Here is a 13,907-nt window from a genome sequence, read left to right on the forward strand (position 1 = left end):
TGGTCTCCATCTATGATCATATTTATATTCGTTAGCGTTTTAGCTGAACTGCGTTTTCTAACATTTTGTTTGTAACAAAGAGCATCTGCTGCTTTATTATACCCATACTGATATATTCGATCTGAAACAACCTCTGGCCACAGCCCACTGTCGGATCGAACGTTGCATCCTGTTGGGACTAAATTGGGTCAGTATCATTGTTTGTGTCTGTTACTGCCTTCGATCGCCGCTTCACGATCAATCGGTCGCTCTTTATGCACCCGTCAAATGGAACAGAGAGTCCTGCTTCAAACGTCAAATAGGTTTCACTTTAGTCGTAAATGGCTATTGTCAGGTCGTCGGATGCTAGTCATCAATTGAACAGGCGATATCCACAGACAGATTATTAAACTCGCCGTTGTATTTTGGCGGGCCCGCCTTATATGCCTTGGGTATGATTTGCACATACGGACAAATCCGGCTGATTAAGGTTCGATTGCCTCGATCAAAAAAAGCTAAGTTATAAAACAAAAATTGTTATTGGCTTAATTTACGGGCCTTCAAATATGCATAAATGTCAAATATAAACGTTTGAGTACGATTTTTAACGGTTGGTTCTCAGAATAATCATTGGCGTATGGATAAAGATATGGCATTTGCCCATTTACTAAGCAAATAACGTCCTTTGGCTAAAACGGAAATTATTCATATTACGAAGTATTAGGTAGGCATGTCTTACAACTGACGTGGGAAACTCTTATCGTCTGTAGGGAGGTTCCCCTCCACATTCATTTGTTGCCTCGGAACACAAGCAAGCAGACGCCATCTTCTGATCATTCTGTTGCAAACCACTTTCTAGTAGACGTGTCATATCTTTGTTAAGTTGTTTACTCAGGTTGACAGTAAGCGAAGTCCGAATCCAGTTTGTAAGGAACATAAATAAACAATTCATAATTAATAATAATACACTTCATTATACTGACTGAGTTTTTTTTTACTTTTACCAAACAAAAAAGGAACAACGCTTGTACTAAAAGTCGCTTCCAAACGAACCAAACTTAGATTATTTAAGTATACATGGTGTGCTTGCTTACCGAACTTGAATGTGGTCGTGGTACGAGAAGTTGGGTAATAGGCATGATCGCCGCTGTTTACACCGGTATTTCAGGGTAAGATGCTTCTCAAGGCTAAGATTAAACTAACTCTTGTAGCCATACTCAACGTTCGCCATTACCTAGGCGTATTATGAATATAAGTGTGCTTGAAAAGATTAGTCTTTGACTTGAAGTACAAATAACCCGTTTTGTAGACTAACCAGTTGCTATGACGGGAATCAATCGCCAGCAGGTGGTGTCCATATAAAGGCGAGATAAATGGGTAAAATTCTATATATATAATCCATTTCCGATGTACCGTATCACATACAATGACAACCTTCTGTAGTGTATTCACAAACTTGTCCCATATTAGCGCTAATATGGCGACGGTTTGCGCTTCGCAAGTGAATAGTCATTATCTAACGGGGTGAACCGACCCGCACCTCAGATTAAATTGTTCGTTTAAAAAAAAAGTTAGCGCGTTGTAACTAGAAAACCGACTCTGTCTAATACTAAATAAAGTAGGATCAACGTAGCCGTTTGCAACTTGGCCTAACATCGGAGTCGAACGCTATAAGGATGTTAAAAAAGCAAGAAAAAAGTTACTTCACTTCAACTGAGGCTGTGCGTATTTGTGCGGAGTACGTTATACGAGCTATACGAAGCCCGCTAACAGTAGGCACTTGCTACCGGTCATATTGGGTTTCGGTTTTTGATTTTTTTCTCCTTTTTCTTATAGTTGCTAGTATGTTCTTTCGTAGAAGAAAAAACGATCCATGGAACAGCTTCACAGATACGTTCGGGCGCACAGATATATTAACGCGAATATCTTAGACAACCTTCAGTTTGGTGCACACAGAAGCTTTTAGGCGCCGTCACTAGCCTGGGAAGCAGTCCGTCTCATCCCCAATTCGGCTGACACCGCAGACGCACAACATCAATAAGGAACACACCTGTCGCAGAGAGCCTGTCTTCGCCTCACTGGTCGGAGTCGTTACAACTCCGACCAGTGAGGCCATACGTGTGACAAGTATCGGAATATAGCCGCAGTATTAATGGCAGCTGAATGAAAGGAGCATCTTTGGAAAGGATCATCATCTAAGGAAAACCCTGCGCTGTGAACGACTACCTTCGTTTGGCTGCCGGAAAATGACTGAAAGGTGGAAACGAAGGCACGTCGTATGGACGCGCACGCAAACATAGAAAACAGGGAATAGCTGAACGAACCGAACGTGGCACAACAGCTGGAGACGAGGATTGCCATTTCGTTCCCCCATGATCCCTTTCGACCCCAAGGGTTTTGTCGGACCGTCTATTTATAAATGCGCTCAGATTTACGTACGCATATTGGTATACCACACAGATATACGTACTACCCAACGGGTAAAAGTGTAGCATGAAGCTGCCCAAGCAGGAAGGGAATGCGGACGAAATGGTCGGAAGTAATTTTCAGTACTATTCGTAGCGTCTCTTCCTCTGTCTCCTCAAGCTGCCAACGCGGGCAGTAGAAGCATTCGTAGATTTGGCAGATCTACAATGGCCGATCTGTTACAGCCGCAGGTGACGTCCGTTTCCATTAGAAGATAGAAACCTGTCCCTTCTCAGCTGCTGGTCGACTACGGCGTAGTTCAACGGGTCCCGATGACAATTTCATCCATCGAAGTCGAGAGGTGAAAGAGCGTCGCGATGTCTGTCGGCACCTATCAAACGGAAGAAAACGAAGCCGGCTTGAATCGCAGAAGACTTTCTGTTTGAGTTCTGAGTGTAGAGACGCAGACTATGCTGAGTGGAGCGCTAGTCGACTGTAGTCTCAAGTCGTAAATTGGATTGGTACGCGACGTGGCAAGAACGTACTGCAAAAGCGTAGATTGGAGGAATAGAGCAAAGCAGTGGGGAAAAAAAGGATAGAGGGGGAGAGGGGTGGGGACAAGGGCAAAAAAGCAGAAAATGGGATTTTATGCGTGAAAAGAAGAAGCTATGGAGAAGGACGGTGTCGAAAGGAGAGCGGTGGGATATATAGCGATATTTCGAGGTGGCAATAACGCTGTAGGCTGTGAAGTCCTGAGAGTAGCACAAACAAAAAAAAAGTTAACTGCTGATCTTGCATCAAGGAGAGAAATATGACTACAGAAAGTACGGACTGATAAGTACTGAGAAAGAAGGGATTTGTATAGCAATAAGCCCATATTCGTTTTTTGCGACCAATGTCCGAACCGTCATTGAGGTTTGATTCCTCTTAAACTTAGTATTATATGTGAAAATGTGCTAATAGTGTAAATATGTATACGTATATACAGATAAAAATACTGATTTTTTAAGAGAAATGTCCGCCTCGCAATTGGATGACACGCCTACTTATACAGTAAAACTCGATCTCATTTTAGCTAATTTTAATTGTTTTATATACTTGTCATACTGACCAAGCTGTATCTAAGAGATGTCATCTCACTGAAGATTAACTATTTTGCACAAAGTAATCAAGCTTTATGTCGTTCGTTATGTGATTGGACTCGAGAAGTAGATCAACAGGGTTCATAAAAGCTGTCTACGAAGCGGATACATGTTTTCAGCTAAAACAATACTTTAATTAAGACTATTTCATTACTATAAACAAGTTAAATTTTTTTGCGAAGATACTTTCGCCGCGCTAACTCTCTCTACGTATGTGTACGCGTCGTCATAGACGATTATTAAGTGACATCTTAATATTTTTTTCGACGTCTACCTTTTCGACAGACGTCTGATGGTGCTTTGCTGATGAGATTTGCTACTGTGAATGAACTCGGCAAAGGATCTTCATTCAATAGGCTCGTGGTGCCAAAGAGGATCGCTACTTCTGCCAAATGAATAAAATTTAGATTACTCTCGTATAAACAAAGAGAACAACTCATAATTTTATTAAATATTTTACCGATACATTGATATATAGACGCATGCACTCCTCGAAAGTGTGCAGGCAGCTTTTACTAACACTATTAGTTTAAATGAATTCTGATGATTTGACTCCTATAAAAATGCCTATATATACACATCAAGTAGCAATTTTCCTACATTTATATAGATTTTTTTCTCTTTAAACAGAGAGCAATAGAGTTGCTCCTTATTTCAAGTTGCGTATTGCCATAGACTTAGACACGATACCGCACAAACAATGAAATGTCAATAGACCCCGACATTACACACCACATGCTTACCATACCCATTTCAGGTTTATCTCACACATAGTCATCAATCTAAAAAGTTCATTTGAACCGACGTCAATGAACAATAATAATAAGCAAACGGAGTGAGCAACTGATCCACCGTTGCTTTGATACCGCATGGTGTGATTACGGTCCGGGTCTACGAGAGGGAAAAGATAGCGAATTAGCTAGAGTGGGACAGAGACCTGCTGGCGGTAGGACCGCCGATGGCATCAACCTAGCTACGTGTATCCCTACCCGCTGGCCACGTATGCAGGCTCCGCCGTACCTGTCCTAAGCATTACTTTGTCTGTAACCGAAGCAAAAACGTACTAAAAGTGGTCGAGATATAACAAGCTGTAGAATGCGCTACGTGCCCACGGCAGTGCCCTCGTAGTGAGCAAACGATTACCCAGGACAGATGAGGGTTGTGAGCTAAATAAGAAAACAAAAGATGAAGATACACAACATGGAGCTCACGACAAACGAAACAAACTATACCGAGATTTCTCGGTTTGGTTTTAGTAGGTTGTCCCTTTCCCTTAGCCCTGCAGGACTTTCAGGTCTTTTGCTGTACACTGTAGACATTGTTGGTCCGGTTAGGTAGAAGAACGCCGTGGTAGTAACCTTCAGCTGGGCAAAATTGGGTTTCGTTTAGAACCTTCCAGCCCACGGCTCAGCTAGGGTCATAAGCAATAATAATAGCAACTTCGGTGCCTTAACAGATGAAAGAAAAAGACGAAAGAACAAGAAACTTAAAAACGGGGTAAGAAAATATGGCAACTAGGTATGGCAAGGAGTCACTAAGGTGAAAAGAGTACAAATAGGTTCTACTTAGATGGACCTGTTTGACTAAGTTCTTGCTATGTACTGTTGCTACAAGGACATCGTACCTGTCACGGAACACTGACCGAGTTAAAATTTGCATGACATGGGGATGTCGGTCCCCGTAGCATGAGCCATCATCAGCGATGTGTCTGCTTCACGGCTAACAGAGACGCTAGATCATCACCGACTTTTGTTCTGCCATCGCACAGTGCAGCAGTATAAGATCGCAGCACATCTGTAAAGATTTATGAAAAAAAAGTGTTGCAGACAAGTTGACAGAAAGAAAAAGGGCCTGGCCTTGTGGTCGCTTGATGCACGCTAAGATCCCAAAGCAATAACCTACCAGCACCTATCCACCCACCCATATGTCATACGAACCTGCAATATTAGATGTAAAAATTTTTTTCTAGCGAAATTTTTTAGCAAGGACATTAGATAATTCTATAGCCAATCAGGCTCGCGGTAAACGATCTCCGACGCAAAGCGCAGCCTGCAAACAAATCATGTCATGTACAATATATAAATAACCCATGGGATTAGGTCACTATTTTTACAAGCATAGATACATACAACTCTACCGAATTAACCCCGATGTTCGCACCTTCCGATACGGGCAAATGCCTACCTGAAACTAGCGTACGCTTTACGTTGCTTTTAATAGGAAATGTTCTTTTAATATCACGACTCTGTAATACTACGGGCGTTCAGGTAAAATCCGATATATAACAAGAAAATAATAGCCTTATACAATTTGATCCTTAGCTGTTGTTGACTGTCGAAGACATTCTGTCTAAAAGAGACGAATGGCAACGCGTACAGGGCGATGTGTCAGGCCAGGAACTTTTGTTTGCGTGTCTGAGTGATCTGCTGTGTTGATTGTATAAGGCCAAAGATAACATTCAGTATTCGTCACGCTGGCTCGTCACTGGGCAACTCCCCATCGCGCAGTAATAATTTTAATCGTAATAGCAACGTCTTTAAATAGATCTTTATGGATATTTCAATTCCAGCCTTGACACAGTGGACTAGTGTAAGAGATAGAAACAGTGATATGCATCAATGCGTTCTACTATGACCACGTATTATATCATACTAGATTGTGTTCTTTTTTTGCATGCTTCGTATAGTAGATGAGCCTTGGCGACAACTATCATTGACCCTGAAGATGTTTTACTCTCGCAGTGTTAATAATAAAGACGTTTTTGTCTATTGACACAAGCTGCCTAGCATTCAGATTGTCTCCCTATCTAGGCCTTTTTGCCTATTTCGTCCTATGTCGAAAGCATTCCCACATGCGGACTTTAATTCAGAATAGCATTGCATTGTGTTGCAGATTTAAGGTCGTTCAAGCTATTTCCATAAAATCTATGGCTTTCTGAAAAATGAATCCGTTTAACGCATAGTATCATTATATATTTCAACATGATTTACACCTTTCAAACCCAGTCTGTATGCGTACGCGAATTGTTTATATTAACTATAGATTTCCAGAGATAAGATTATCTTATCTTAAAATATCATATCGATACGAATCGTTGTTATCGGTGTCGTGAAAAACTGGTATTTCGGGACGAGAAGCACGAGAGTACGCGAAATTAAGGTACGGAAAGGCAAATAGTCGCATCTGAAACCGATAGTTTTTCCTCAGGGATATGTGTAGATCAGGCTCGAAATATAGTTTGAAATAGACTGACGACGTTTATGCCGAAAAGACCTATTGTTTTCGATACGGCCCCTGCTTCACCTCAACATGACTGTATCACCATCTGGAAGCAGTAGGCGCAGTAGCTTCCCGTTCGATCGCGGTTGGGGAGGACGCTGGCGATATTTACTGCGAATAATGTAGATCTACCAGCCTGGCCTCCCTGCGGCTATAGCTGCGACCGCTACTCTAGGTGTAGGGAAACTCGAAAAACAAATTTATGAGCAAAGCAAGAAGGTTTTTTAAATTCGAGAACTATATGTCTTTATTACTGGTTACGGATCAATAACAGGGTGTTCGGAAATGTACGCAATCCTGTCAGAAGTTAATCCAAGGTTCCAATAGGATTCAATACTAAAAAATAGGAAGCTATTTAAAAATATTCATTCTAGAGAACATTAGGTGTTCTGAAATAAACATTACGGTTCGACCACATGGTTGATAAAAGGAATAAAAATTATGTTATTAAAATAATGATTAAAAAAACCGTCGTTAGCCTTCTGTTAGCTTGATATAAGGTTACCTTCTGAATCTATATATTTATTTGTACTTATCTGATACACTTGTCTCATATTACTATAAGTATTATTAAGTGTGTTCAATTTCCGTCTCGTGAAAATTTTATGAGATCTTATATATCATGAGAGATAACCGATTGAATACAAAAAGTACGCGTATATTTAATATTCATTTAAAAATGTATCTATCTCTAACTGATAAGCGTGTAATCAATTTCGTGCTTTACTAGCTATAATACTGAAAACTGGCCATCGTCGCTAGCTTGTGTAGTAAATGTCTAACATTATATCCCATTGTAAATGTGATCTTGATTACGAAGTGGTATAGTCACGATCATTAAAGATCCCACAGTAGCTAATAATAGAAGGAAGGGCCGTCAACCACCTTTTATTAATCCTACGATTAGAGGTGTCAACCAAGTGTCTAACGTTTTGGCCCCTCATTTTCGCATATGGTTCGTAATATCAATGAAAAAACACTGCCTATTGTACAGTTCCATGGCTTCATTCAGTGTCTATACGACTGCTACTTTGTAACCCAAGATGTTCTACCCAATGAATGGCGTATATTCGGCAACAAAAATTATATTGGTACTAATTCGGGTTAAGTTTTTGTGATTACTCTATACGCTTATAAAAGGTTTATCCTGGTCTTTGAAAAATACGTGTATACGTATACGTCCTTTTGAGTTCAGTCCTTTAGGTTAAGGACCCGGCTCTCAAAAGCATTCGAAGATTTTAAGTATATATATATAGTTATTGCCATGTGTGGACACCTAGTAAAGGTGGATGCCTACTAGAGAGTACTGCCCTTCTGTTTTCTTATGGCCGCTTCTTTTTGCTAAAAAAATAACTATCCCTGTGATACTTTCGGCAAGTTTCGCCGAAATACTTAGCGGCAATAACGTACATAAAATACGCATCATTTATCTGTCTGTAATAGTCTACAGAATATGATGCATTTGCCAGTCCATCGAACACGTAACTGACGCTTTTTGTACCAGAAAGTAGTTACTTTTATTGCTATTGGAGTTTGCTTTTATGGTTAATTCATTTGATCATTCTATGGGAGCGACTCATTATTATATCTATGACGATTTAGGACATCCGAACTTGGATTGGTTCTGCAGCATCGAAAAATCAAAAAATGACGCTTTTTTGTTAAGTACACATTATCTCTTGCAGTGGAATCTTATACATAAAGCTTTCGAGATATATAAAAATCATTTCTTCTTGTCACTGCCAAGCAACAGGGTCACGCCAAGATCTATTTGCGCTAGAAGAAGGATACTGCACGAACATGTGCAAAGATCCACTTAAACGCACACTGATTTGTCTTAATTAACAAGATAAAACTCTGTTGGTATAGTTTTACTTACGCCAATACGATTACAGTTTTTTGTGCAGCAGGCATTGTTAGAGGTTTGCCAATACCGCCAAAATTTGAAAAGGCGAAAATCGGAAGAAACTTTCTGATTCCGATATATTTTCTGTATATAGTCCACTTTTGGGACAACTGCAATAGTAACATCTCTGCCTACTAAGTTTCTGCGGTGGTCTCCGTTAATCTTTTGCCACTTTTGACAGAAGCGTTTGATCTTGGTTGCTCGCCCGCCCAGTTCTCTACTGATCGACCGCCCACATCCGTTCAGTCCTGCAAAAGGGGATATTTAACCGTATTGTATAATAAGTATATTATTATTTAGTTGTCATTCCTGTAAGAAAAAACCACCGGCGGTAGTCAATGTTCATCTCAGTACAATGTATCGATTACTACCTAAAAATAGCAAAGAAATTACAAGTAGTATCAACTTCGAATAATATATATTATCTATATTATATAATAAAATAAATCATAATACTAACTCGCAGCAAAAAGACCCGTTACGTCGCGATATATGGCGTGCTATCTTTTCGCCCAAAATTTAAGTTAAAATCAATTGATTGATCATGCGGTACGTTCACATATGTGCATAGTAGTTCAGGAATGCGTCGCTAATAAAAAAAAAGTCCAAGACCAAAAACCATTGACTCCAAGTAAATCAGATATTTTCCATTAATTTTGGGGTGGAGTAATCTTGCAATGATCTGCTGAAAGAATTTTTCGTGGCCTTAACGGTTGAAGTCAAGTGATACACGCTCTCCAAAATTTACTAACAAGCTCATAGATAATTAGCTGTCTCACGCTCTCTGTTAAATTCTGTTTCGTCTGTAGTAACATTTTTTAACATTTGGATCAATTAACAAGATTACACATTTGCTAAGAATTATGAGTTATTAACTCACCCGATCGCCATTAGAAAATAGGCGTAACTTGAAATTCGGCAATTCTTTTGTCACTCAGCGACTGCTCTGAAGTATTTTTAGGCCCAAGATTGCGACCAGAAAGGTCGGGATCTTGAGTCTAAACATTTGAGCAGCCGACATCGGGTCTTTTCCATTGTGAGCACTGCAATTCATCTGTGAGTAAAATTGGACATTACCTATTTAATTTTTAAAAGGAAAACCATGTTAAAGACAAGAATCTATCTAAACTAAAGAAAAAGGTTTCTATTTTCAGTGAATTAGAAAAATAAGGCTAAAACGGATTTGCCATAGAGACCTAAATGGTAATAGGTTTTTTTTGTTACTGCACAGTTGTGTTACGTTTCGTACTGCAGAGCTTTTCAATTGATCTATAATTATTTAACACGAGCTTAGTAGGATTGTCCCATGATTTTCCGCAGCGTCCATTCAAAAATATAACAATATTATTGCTAGCGAATCCATGTTTTAACTTAATATCCAATCTATTTTAGTTTGTTGTCAAATGACTTTGAACTCAAGTACTTTCTACTTAAATTATTCGAGCTTGTTAAAGTGGGTTCTCTACTTACGTCTGTATTCGTAGACAAACAACAGGCCGGGTATTGACTTACTGCATGAAATCTACGCTACATCGTCAATGTATATACTCCTGCCTACCCACACACCAGCCCACATTCATGGTTACGCTAATATAGATTTACATGAATACAATCAATAATTCCTTTGTTTTTATGTTTTTCGCCTGCGAGTTCATCTAAATAACGGCGCACTTGTTGACGGACGTCAGCCCGCCCTCGAATAAGCCCGTCGAATATACCGCAGATTCTATGCCGCTCGATCTCGATTCGACTACAGCGAAGCCCGCCACCGATGAACCTAAAGAGCGCGCTCAAAAAAGCGTTTGCAAGGGTTTCCTTTGACCTTTCCATGCAGCAGTCCCGCCTTTTTGTCGCACATATCCGCTTATCCCTACGCGAACAAGATTTGTGGCAGGCAATAGAGTTCCAAGCTTCAGTCACGGTTCGGCCCGCTGTCATTCTTCTTGAACTGAGGGACTATGTGAAGCGCCAAAAAAAAGCAACGCAAGCTTTATTGTGCTGGGGGCACGCAACATCGTCTAGTAGTGTCACGAGACTCGCCTCTTTGTCAACTGATCGTCCTCCTTTTCGGCCTGTTTTGTCTATGCACTTTTATCTTATATAAAAAGAATTCCCACCAGTCTCCAGGTAACAAGCAGCGGCATCTAAGCCCTGGAGGCCTAAAGCTATCAGCCCTCTCAAATTCATCGACCTGCATCCCTTTTGCTAGTGCCTCACTCCGAACATTTTGGTTGGGTTCTGTGCTCTACGTAGCGATCTTGCCTAAACAATCACGGCATCGCTAATTACCGTAGAAGGTAATCAGTGACGTGTAGCCTTTTCTTGTTGGGAGAACATGGCTTAAATGGCATCTACAACCGGTGGTCGTTGCGGTGGTAAATGGCAGAATGTGTACGACATGCCTCCTGTCTCTTGCGCCTACAAATTTGCTCATGACTTTCTTGCTCAGAAGGGACACAAGGTTGGATGACGCACAGCAGTGTGAAGTGTTCAAATAAGATCCTTTGGTGCGACTCGTTATCTACTGTTGAATGGTATTCTATACGGTATGTGCAACACTTATACGTGACCGTCCGTTCCGATTTCTGTGTGGGCAATCATTCGTTGTTATCTGTGCTGTAGTGCATAGTTTTATAGTTTCTATCCTTCTTTTTTGTCTGTTTGCTTCTTTATGTTAAGCCTGGGATTATTCTGATGGCTAACAATGCGCCCATCCGCACGTGACATATCAAATGTTTATAGTGTTTGTTCAATCATGTATAGACAACCAGGCTCGAGTGATATTGAATGACGTCAGTATATGGGGTATCGTCGCATGTCGTTAAATGCCAGTCTGTGGGTACCTGGAAATGCCTTTATGCTCTCCGATCTTAAAGCAGTGGCGATGCCGTACCAGTATGAGTGTACACGTATCCTTCTGCCCCTGCCTTATATACATATAATTTCTGCCGGACAGCTTGCAGGACGTCTTTGCACGAAAAAGTAGACGAGCGCTAGGCTCAACTCTAGCCCGCATATTTATGCTGCTTTCGTTATATATCACCGTGCACAGCGTCACTGCAACGCAGACCAAACAAGCAGATAGAAACTTGGTGACCATTCTCCTTGGACATTTGCTTGCCATGTAAGGAAAATTCGCACCTACTCAGACAGAAGCATCGTCTGTCCACAAGCCACATCAGACTGTGGGTTCCTCGCTCGACCTCTCTGACGCAAAACTTATTGCATCAGAACAACACCCCAGGCTTCCGTCTACATAAACCTAGTGTTAGGTGAGGATTGAAGAATACATAATACGAGCTGCAGATACAGGAGCAACGCCCAAAGGAGCTGCGCACGTAGGGTAGACATCGCTTTGCGAAAATCAGCGGGCTGGTGCAGGAAAGCCCTAGGCAGTCAACCTATGCGCCAGCTTGCTGTCGAGCCTTCAGCAGCCTAAGTAGCGACGAAAGTGACGAAAGCATCACAAAATAGGCGTCCTGTATTTCTTTTTTACCAGACGCGTGTTGCTATCCCGTGTTCGTTCATCACAAAGACCAGTTTACTACAAACATCCCGAAGGCTTCGTTTTCCTAGCGAAGCTAGCACTGCGCTGGTCGCATTTTAAGGCTTCATGTGACACTGTCATAAGCCCTTTGCCCTTGTAGGAGCAAACGAGCGAGTAGAGCTGAACAATGGTGTACGAACTTTTTGAAATAAGGAAAAGTGGGGGATTTCCACGTTCATGAGCATGGCTCTCCGTCTGCTGAAAACGAGTTTTTGCTCTTACCGAGGACAACAACAACAACAACAACAACAACAATAAAGGTTCGGATAATTCTTATGAAGCCTCGCGCACTCGTTTTTCCTTTAGAGTTGGTCTAATTTTCCATCATTCTCAATCACTATCATCATACTAACGGGCAGTAGATGGAGTATTATTTATACACTAGAGGAAAGCAACACCTCCATTCCCTGCTGTTCTTGATGGCAACTGAGAAGGTGCGCCACGTGCGAGACGAGATACTTGCCTTGCTTTGCAATGCTTCTCAGCTGCGGTTTCGTAAAAACCCGACATTGTAACACACGCGTACTGTGACAACAGTCCCAAAAGCTCATAAGGCATGGTAGCGTGCTTACCCCTATTGTTTTGAGCAGAATTAGGCTAGGGTAAAACAATGTGGTTCATTGAAGATGCCACAACAAGCTACTTATTCTTTCTTTGCTGCTGCTTGAGGTATTTTAGTAAAAACAACCACAACTACGATAATAACAATACGAGAGCGGTGCTTTTGTCATGTGTGAAATAGGTGTGGGCATATCCCTGTGTGTGCGTGAAGGGCAGGGCAGGGGAGCATTGAGGGTCGTTGGCGGAGAGTTCCTTTGCTGCAATAGCTTTGCAAAGAAACAGAAGAAAAACACTAGTTGACTCGGGAGTTGAAAACCGTGTGAAGTGTATTGATAAACACTAGAAATTGAATGCTTTATGTGACAGCTCCGTTTAGCCTGACGAGTTTGATAGGCTTTGCGGCTAGGGTCCTGGTAAAATCATGTAAGGTTTTACTTACCGAAATGTTTACGGGCTCATCTACACTGACCGGAAAACAGTGGCTGTTGACGTTGGCCGACCGAAGCCGGAACATTGTCAGATAACAAAAGAGGACAAAAACGTTTATTTGGCATAAAAGCTATATCTGAAAAGTTCCGAATAGGTTTGTTACGGGCCGTTCGAAGATTGCAATGCTTGCTTGTGGATACGAACTTGTCCAAGAACAATGTGTAAACTTTCGGCACAGCTTTCGTAATATAAACGTGTGCGAAATAAATTTCAATATGCTTGGTACAATATCCGGCTTCGGAGTTCTGGGTTTTTTTTTTCAAAAATAACCACAATTTTTCGACTAAACGGTAGCGTTTCTGTTGACATTCGGTCGACTCATATTCGGAACTTCTTGAGTTAAATTGAATGAAGACAATGGTCACGATTTCTAACGAGGGCCATTAATTGTAGCCACATTATCGGTCGTTTTTAAGTACATTAAACATCGATTTCATATTTATTTATCATTTGCATTTAGCGTCCTTTGAAATAGAAAATGATTTCGGAATAGGATGTTATCGAGCGTCAATTTTACCGAATAGAAGATGCCCGTGCTGAGATGACTGGCTGAAAAATATTGTACGGGAATCTCTTATAAATGTTAGACAAAAGTATT

The 13,907-nt window shown here is 41.0% G+C and overlaps 1 long non-coding RNA gene across 6 annotated transcripts in view; it reads right to left on the reverse strand.

Annotated features, from left to right (window-relative positions):
* LOC111244277 (uncharacterized) overlaps positions 1–13,907 on the reverse strand; it is a 70,218-nt gene that overhangs the window by 15,751 nt on the left and 40,560 nt on the right. The window contains exons 2-3 of one of the 6 annotated variants that reach the window (XR_015319990.1): positions 5,170–5,321; positions 2,487–2,776 (exon numbers count right to left, since the gene is read on the reverse strand). The exons of 3 other annotated variants lie outside the window; for them this stretch is intronic. This is a non-coding gene — a long non-coding RNA (uncharacterized LOC111244277). Of the gene's footprint in view, positions 1–2,486; positions 2,777–5,151; positions 5,322–13,907 lie in introns of those variants that run through there. 2 more of the 6 variants (XR_015319986.1, XR_015319987.1) reach the window with 2 other exon arrangements.

This window comes from Varroa destructor, unplaced genomic scaffold (assembly GCF_002443255.2).
Source record: "Varroa destructor unplaced genomic scaffold, Vdes_3.0 BEIS01000002.1, whole genome shotgun sequence".
In the NCBI taxonomy this organism is placed as follows: Eukaryota; Metazoa; Arthropoda; class Arachnida; order Mesostigmata; family Varroidae; genus Varroa; species Varroa destructor.